General features: G+C 40.9%; 1 protein-coding gene across 1 annotated transcript in view; it reads right to left on the bottom strand.

Annotated features, from left to right (window-relative positions):
• SUN3 (Sad1 and UNC84 domain containing 3) overlaps positions 1-7,817 on the bottom strand; it is a 57,812-nt gene that overhangs the window by 49,372 nt on the left and 623 nt on the right. The gene's annotated exons all lie outside the window — the stretch shown is intronic.

A 7,817-nucleotide genomic window follows, 5' to 3' on the forward strand; every position in this document is an offset into this window, starting at 1 on the left:
AATAAGGTATATATTTTGTATAAGAGTTCCTGCTTTATAATGGACAGATGGTATGGTCAATTACAAAATGCCATACTTGTTGTAGTACCTACCTGTAGCTCCACAAAATGTTCAGGAGAATAAGTATTCTATGTAGCTTTATGAAAATCTTGTAGAACCATACACTCATATAAATTTCTCCAAGCCACACCCTGGGAATTCAGCATTTGTCAGCTGAAACAGCATTGTAAACTGTATGCCTGCTGACAGGATTACATCTATTATTAGTGTCTGAAAAGAATGACTACCTTACAGTACAATGGACAGTTCTAGTTGTACATTTCTAACAATGATGACCCGTGACCATAAGATCAATGTCATTCATAAAAGCCTCGGGAATACCTATATTACTTAAATCTTAATCTCCTCTTTTTCACTGTAAAAGAAACCCCTCCTGTGTTAAGTGGAATGTTCTTCAATGCTCACTGTCATAGGCTTTAGTGAAGGAAAACAAGAGGAAGCAGGAATGAGAATCAGAAAAGGGAGGAAGTGGAAATAATACTTCAAATTTAAGTAATCCAGCTATAGGATGGCTATGAGCAAAGTACACCTTCAAATCCCTTTATATTTTTGCTTACTAATGTTGTGAGGGTTTTATATGCCTATATCTGTGGTGATTTGTGACCTAAATACTTAAGATAGATATTGAACTTCTTTCAGTCTGTTAAACACTCGCTTAGTGCCCTGTCAAATTTCCTTTTAAGGAGTTCCCTTCAAGAATATATATAGTGGAACTGAGTAAATAATGAGTGGGAAACAACTTATTTGAATATTTTCTTAGAAAAATGTTTTGAAATTAATCAAATTGTTTGTTTGTAGTCTCTGATACAGACTTAAAGGTACATGCACTGCGAAAAAGATCTATCATTTAAAGGAACTGCTACAGAGTGTGGTAATCTATTTAATACTGTTGACTTGGACAGAGGAATTATAAGCAAAGGAGTCTGATTAGGCCTTCCTTTTCTGTATTGCTCTTTGTTTTATAGCTGTAATATTTCCTCCTCTCTCCTCACACAGCTCTATCCAAAATTTCCCAAATTAATTTAAAACTCTAGTCTTGGATACATAAGTCCTCTTCCTTGCCATTTACCCCTCAGGTAGGGTTCTTACCTAACAATTTTGTTTAGTGATTGTAGCAGGGGAATGGAAGTCAGGCTTCAATGTCTGTTCCTGACTTGGTTACTGAATCACTCCAACCTCACTCTGCCCTATTTAACTTAATTAAAAGCAGTTACATCAGGGGCTCTCAAATTTTTCAAAAAACCAAAAAAACCCACAACGTGGAGTCCTTGTGGCATCTTAGAGACTGACAAATTTATTTGGGCATAAGCTTTCGTGGGCCACGAAAGCTTATGCCCAAACAAATTTGTTAATCTCTAAGGTGCCACAAGGACTCCTCCTTGTTTTTGCTGATACAGACTAGCACGGCTACCTGTCAATTTTTTCAGTGTAGACTACATTTGAACAGAGAGAATGTAAATAGGAGGGTATAACACAATTGCTGAACATCCCTGTAGCATCCCTTACTTGTCTAAGGTTATTTTTCCATATATTTGAATATACATTTAGCTTCTTTAAAGTGATTTAGAGAGAGGAAATGATTTTATGCCATGCAACCAGCCAGCAAGTGATGGACCACAGTCTGAATAGCACTGGGGTTACAATATTAACTGCCTTTAGTACAGCGTCACACAGTAATTTTGAGAATTTTCATCTTTGTAAAACATTTTGAGATCCTTGAACTGAAGTTATCCTTCTTGTGACCTTGTACAATGAAGGACTAGTGCAGAAACATTCATTTCAGACTGTCCCATGGAGATCTAATCAAAATATTGTAATGAAACAAGTCAGAGGATTTTGGACTAATTGATTTTTTTGTAATTATTTTACTTACATTCACTTGTCACAGGCAAGGTTCCCTCACTCTGGATGCCTTGCTGGAAACAGTCCTTACACACTCCTGCATAGGTTCATATGCTTTATTTACAATTTGCTACCTAAGTGCTTGTCCTTCACACCCCTGAGCGACGTAAATTATACCAACCTAGTGGACTCTGCTATGTCGACATGAGAGCTTCTTGTGGGAGGTGGAGTAATTAAGCTGACGGAAGAGCTCTCGCTTATTCAAATCCCTGAGCAACATAAGTTATAATGAAGTAAGTGGTAGTGTAGACCTGGCCCAACTGTTGTAGTATAGAGGTAGCCTGAGATCCAGGGCTCTTCTGAACCTTCCTTCTAGACTTCTCTCCGCACCTTGTCCTGTCTCTTTTTTTACCTGTCCTCAGCTGATGAGCTAAATTCCCTTGTTACTTTGGTTAATCACCTGGTGCTTAATCAATTATCTCATCAAGTTGGCCCATTTGAGGACACTTACAAAGTGAGGTCAGCCTTAGGCTACTCTACAAATTCATTTGACAACATGAGTCTTATTTACTTTTGGGCAGATTTTCAAAAGTTCTCAGCCCTCAGCAACTCCTGTTGAAGCTCCTTGCTGTTGAGCACTTTTGAACATCTGGCCACTTCATGTAGATACCGAAGTCAAAGGTGAACACTTTTGAAAACCTGACCCTTCATGTCTTAAAGGGTGAAATGGTTATATAGTGGTACAGTAGTCAACCCCAGAAGTGGCTGCCTTTAAGGAGTTCATGACGTGATTTCTTTTCTTTTTTTTTTTTTTTTGTATGTGTAGTACACAGCATTCACACATACACAGAGTTAAAGTTGGTAAGTTATTCTCACCAAAGTAACCACTTATGAGAGTCTGGGAGAGGCATTATTTATTATGCGTGTCCATCAAAGAAGTATTCGTTGTTAATTCAAGTGGTTCTGCATATTCACACTTAAGATTTTGCACCACCTAGAGGTGCCTCATGGTAGAATCTTCTCCAATTAATGTTTCTTAGATCACAGTTTGGAAAACCTTTGTTCTAATCTGTTTTTTACCTTTTGTTAAACTCACAGGTCATTTTTAGGTCCCTGTCCTGCATTCCTTACAGTCAATGAGAGCTTTTCCTCAGTGAAGAGTGCAGGATTGGGCCCCAAACTTCCTGCCCCTGGGAAATATATATATCTCCACTCCTAGCACATTTTTATCATTTTCCTTATTGAGGTAAAGAAAACATTTAGCTTCTCAGCAACATCTGTCATGTTCTCCCAATAGTGTCACAAGGGGCCTGAAGTCTCTCTCACTGACCTCTTGTTCTTTAAATACTTGGGAACTTTTTTCTTGTTTATTTTTGTGTCTTTTACAATTTTTCACTTCTGTCTATGGTATCCCGATGATTCTTACATTGCTTTTACTTTAGATATACTGTGTATTTTCTCAATAGCAATCACATTACTGATTTGATTTTTTTTAGTTTATACTCCTTTGCAATTTGGGTCTTAGATATGGGTCTAAGTGCTTAGGTCACACAGAAAGTCTGTAGGAAATCTCCTGAATCCACATCCTCACTATTTTACACTGGATGACTGAATAAGATATATTTGTTTTCAGTACCCTACATTTTCTTCCAACACCTCAAAGAAAACCCCTGTACCTTCTCCAGGTAATGCAGCAGCTATTTTTTTCTGCAAAATACTGTTGTATAATTAGTATTTATTTTAAGAATGTAACACCCTTTTAATACCTAGATTGTAAGTATAATATGCATATTACAGTTAACTGTTTAATTTCTACCAAAATACATATTCTCATTGCACTACTGGTGTACACAGACTTGTTCAGTTGGTGAGCTGTGGCAATCAAGTAACTGGTTCCCAGCCCCAAAGGGCTTACATTGAGTCACAACCTGATATTATACAGAATACTAAATACATAACAGAATAGCAGGCAGTATTGTAGTTGAAGAATAAATGAGCTTTAAGGATATTTTTTTAGCTAGATCTTTCAAATTATAATGTTTAAGAATACTTTCTAATTAACTTTTTAAGCTCACATCTTTAGGTAAAGAAAGAGTTGTAAATTGAATATATTCCACCATTTGGTTCTACAAGTGCATATTTTTCTAACCTTTCATTAGTTTCCAGTAGAAAGTAGCCTGGAGAGCTATTTGACCTCTTTATGTGCCCGAGAATTCCTTTGTCCTTGTGACAAAGTGAAGCAGCAGCCTTCAAAGGTTTATAAGATCCCAGCCTATCATGTAGCTGGGTGGGGTATATAAGAAAAAGAAAGCTAAACAGAAGGGAGTGTTCTTTTTTTTCTTTTTTTGGCAGGTGGAGGGAGGCTGTGCCTCTGGGGCATATAGTCAGCATTTGTCAGAGTTTCTCTTTGTTGCAGTTAACTGAAGTACCTATGCTCCAGTTGCCTGGCTCAAGTGAGAATAGCTACATTGCAAAATAATACACAAGCTGTTGTGTCCACACTGGTGCTGCACCCCCTTGTGTGTGCTGCTAGTGTTTCTGGGGGGTTGTCCCATGGTTCTTTGCATTGCAGTAAGCGGAGCTACTTTATGAATTCTTTCCCAGGGAATTGTGGGAGAATGTCTGTCCTTTCTGGGCAGATGGTAGGAATTGTAGGAAGGGATTGGAGGCCTAGAGGCACTAGAGTGAAGTTAGCTTGTGTTCACATTGCAGAGTGGTCATGTTAGCCACTGATGAGCTGTGATAACTTGAGCTTTAGATTAAACATCCTCCAGTTCAGAGTTTGTCTGTGTGTGTGGATGGGACTCAAATTAGGGGCAACACTCAAGTTAACTTTGCAGTGAAGACAATCCCTTAATTGTGTTGTTTTATTATGGTGCGGTTTAAGTCTTTTGTTTCAAACAATAAATCATGCCCTAGGGCAAAGGCTTTAAAAAGACTTGGGCATGGTATTTGCATCCCTTCTCTGGCTGGTGAAACTGCCCACCAATATACAGTTCTGTTAGTTCTGGACACTGTATGCTCTATTCACATGGGTCATATGGGGTTTACCAAAGGCATTAACTTCAGTAAGAGACTGCTTGGCAGTAGCTTGCGTCTCAGCTACAACTCTGAGGGGGCATTTAAGGAAGCTAAGAAGCTCCCACATCTTCAGTATGTCTTCCCTGAGGGAGGCTGTGGGATGCCTGATTCCTTAGTCCTGAGTTGTGATATTTATGAAGAAGCCCAATAGTGGTGGTCAATTTTCTTTAGCCTATGTCTACACCGCAACTTGGAGCACACCTCCCAGCCCAAGTAGATAGCAGTGCTCAAGTCAGCATGCTAAAAATATCAGCAGGGCAGCACTGAGGGAGGCTACTGAGAGCAATAGTCACCCCAAAATTTTCATTAGCCCCTCCATAGCCACCCCGTAGCAGCTGCTGTTCTGCAGCTGCCCAACTCTGAAGGCAGAGCAGAGAGAGTGGCAGCTGCTGGCTGGGCGCACACCTCCAGCAGCAACGGAGAAGTACGCCCAGGTGGGAGGCTGGGGTCCCTGAGAGCAGCCCTCAGTCTGTGTCCCCGCCTGCCAGGGTGCATCGTCCAGGGTCCAGGACTCCCCACAGTGGCGTGGACTGACCCACTCTGGCCCAGGCTACTGGGCCCTCTCCCCATGGTCGCTGATTCCCAAGGGCTCTGCTGGCCCTGAACCTGGGTCCCCCTACCCAGGCAGGTCTTTTCAGCTGTGAGCAGCCAGCACCCTGCACTGCCTCACTTCAGCTTCCAGCCTCTGACCTGGGCAGGGGGAAGGGCCATGAAGGGGGTGGGGCCATGGAGGGGGTGAAGTCTCATGGTGGGGGAAGCACAGCCCCCCCTGAATTTTCTGTCTGGCCAATCTCAGCCCCCCCTACTGGGAAGAGGTTGGTGCCACCCCTGAATATCTGAGTGGATGTTGTGACTCCAGTTGCAGCTTGTTCCCTGTAGGCTTGAGAGCCCAAGCCCCAAGGTCCATACTGCTATTTTGAACAGGCTAGCTCAAGCCAAGCCCCACTAGTGCAAGTCAGTCTACATGGGGGCAGGGGAGAGGCTCGCTCTCAGGTGCAGTGTAGACATACCCTGCCGTGAACTTAGCAGGGTGACCAGAGGGCAAGTGTTAAAAATCGGGACATGGTGTGAGGGGTATTAGGTGCCTATATAAGAAAAAGCCCCCAAAATCGGAACTGTCCCTATAAAATCGGGACATCTGGTCACCCTAGATCTTAGGCATGTCTGTGACTGACTCAGTTCTTAATAAGACAAAGTCTAGGAAGGAAGCAAAACGTGGAGACAGCAGGAGCGATCGGAATTTTTTTCTTCTCACCCACTTTCCTGCTGTGCCAATCAACAAGAGAAGTATGTTTAGGGAAATCCTGATCTTCCTGTCTGCAAGAACACAAGTATTAAAGGAAATGATTCTGGAGCAATGCCAATGGTAAGTGAGCAAGAACCATTCAATTAAATAAAATCAATCCTACAAAAATCTTATTTGTAGAGAGGCTCAACTGCACTCCTCATTGTTCCATTTTCCCAAATATCAAATCTGACATCCAGTTTATAGATGCAACCTATTTATAGATATTTTTATGGTGCTCATCACCATGGGGAGTGCCTCAATGCTTATCTAAACATATTCCCGAGAGTTGAAAATCTGATTCTGTGGTGATATTCAACACAACATTGCTTGGAAATTAAACAATTCACCATTTTAAAGGGAAAAACTGATTCCCGCCCCCTCCAATTATTTCCAAATCTGATATATGTGTCTTTTAAACAACTCATTCTCCTGCCATACTTGGGTCAATATGGATTAAGATTGCTAATGTTTTAAATTATCTTGGTTCACCTCCTTTGTTTCCTATTAATAACATTTCCGCTTTTTTGCCAAAGCAGGGAGGGATTGGCTAGATTAAGCAGCTTCCCTCTAAGCATGCTAGCTTTTGTGGATTGCTTTCCTATCTCTCCCCATTTATTGCATAGGGAACCTGGGCACCTAACTCAGGTTCTGTGTATTGCAGTGTTGTTTTTGTGATTTTTTAGGTGTCTAAAAGGTGCCATTATGTTCAGTGTTGCAATGACTAAGTCCCTTTGTGGATCAGGTCAAATTGTTTAGACACATGGTGGTACATATGCCATCAAATCTAGTTTATACATGATATGCAAACTCTAGAAGGAAATTGACATGTATGCTTACGTTCACTCCATACACATACATGCTGGCTCAGAGCCTGATCCCATTGAAAAATATTGGTTACATGGCAAATCCCCCATTGACTTCAAAGGGACCTGAATTTGTAGTACTGTATACACATACTATGCACATTTGAATAGTACACACACATCTACACATCTTGTTCAACAACACTGCATCATTTTATGTTTTAGACATGTCTGTCCCAGCATATTAGAGAGGTATGCTGGGGGCTGTAATATCTTTTACTGGATCAACAACAGAATAACAGAAATTGGTCCAATAAAATATATTACCTCCCCCACCTTGTCTGAAACAAAAGTAAACACACATCCCATTGTGTGCACACAGTCCCATACATCCAGTTCCCCTCACAGTTAAACATGTCCTAATATACACAAGGCCAAATACACACAATTTGTTACACTTGTGTGATTGTGTGTGTATTGGGGTATGTACAGTTTTAAACACACAATTATACACACTTGTAAACACACATACTTCCTGATACACAATAAATTGACTATATACCCATCTTATCACACACGTAATTAACACTCCCTAGACCATACAGACACACACACATACATTGCCGTTACCCACAGTTACTTGCACAAACATCTTGTTACAGACCGTTACAGCATGCACACAGAATGAAACACACAACTATCCTGCTCAAGTATCAGGGGGTAGCCGTGTTAGTCTGTATCTA

This window comes from Trachemys scripta, chromosome 2, assembly GCF_013100865.1.
Source record: "Trachemys scripta elegans isolate TJP31775 chromosome 2, CAS_Tse_1.0, whole genome shotgun sequence".
Lineage (NCBI taxonomy): Eukaryota > Metazoa > Chordata > Testudines > Emydidae > Trachemys > Trachemys scripta.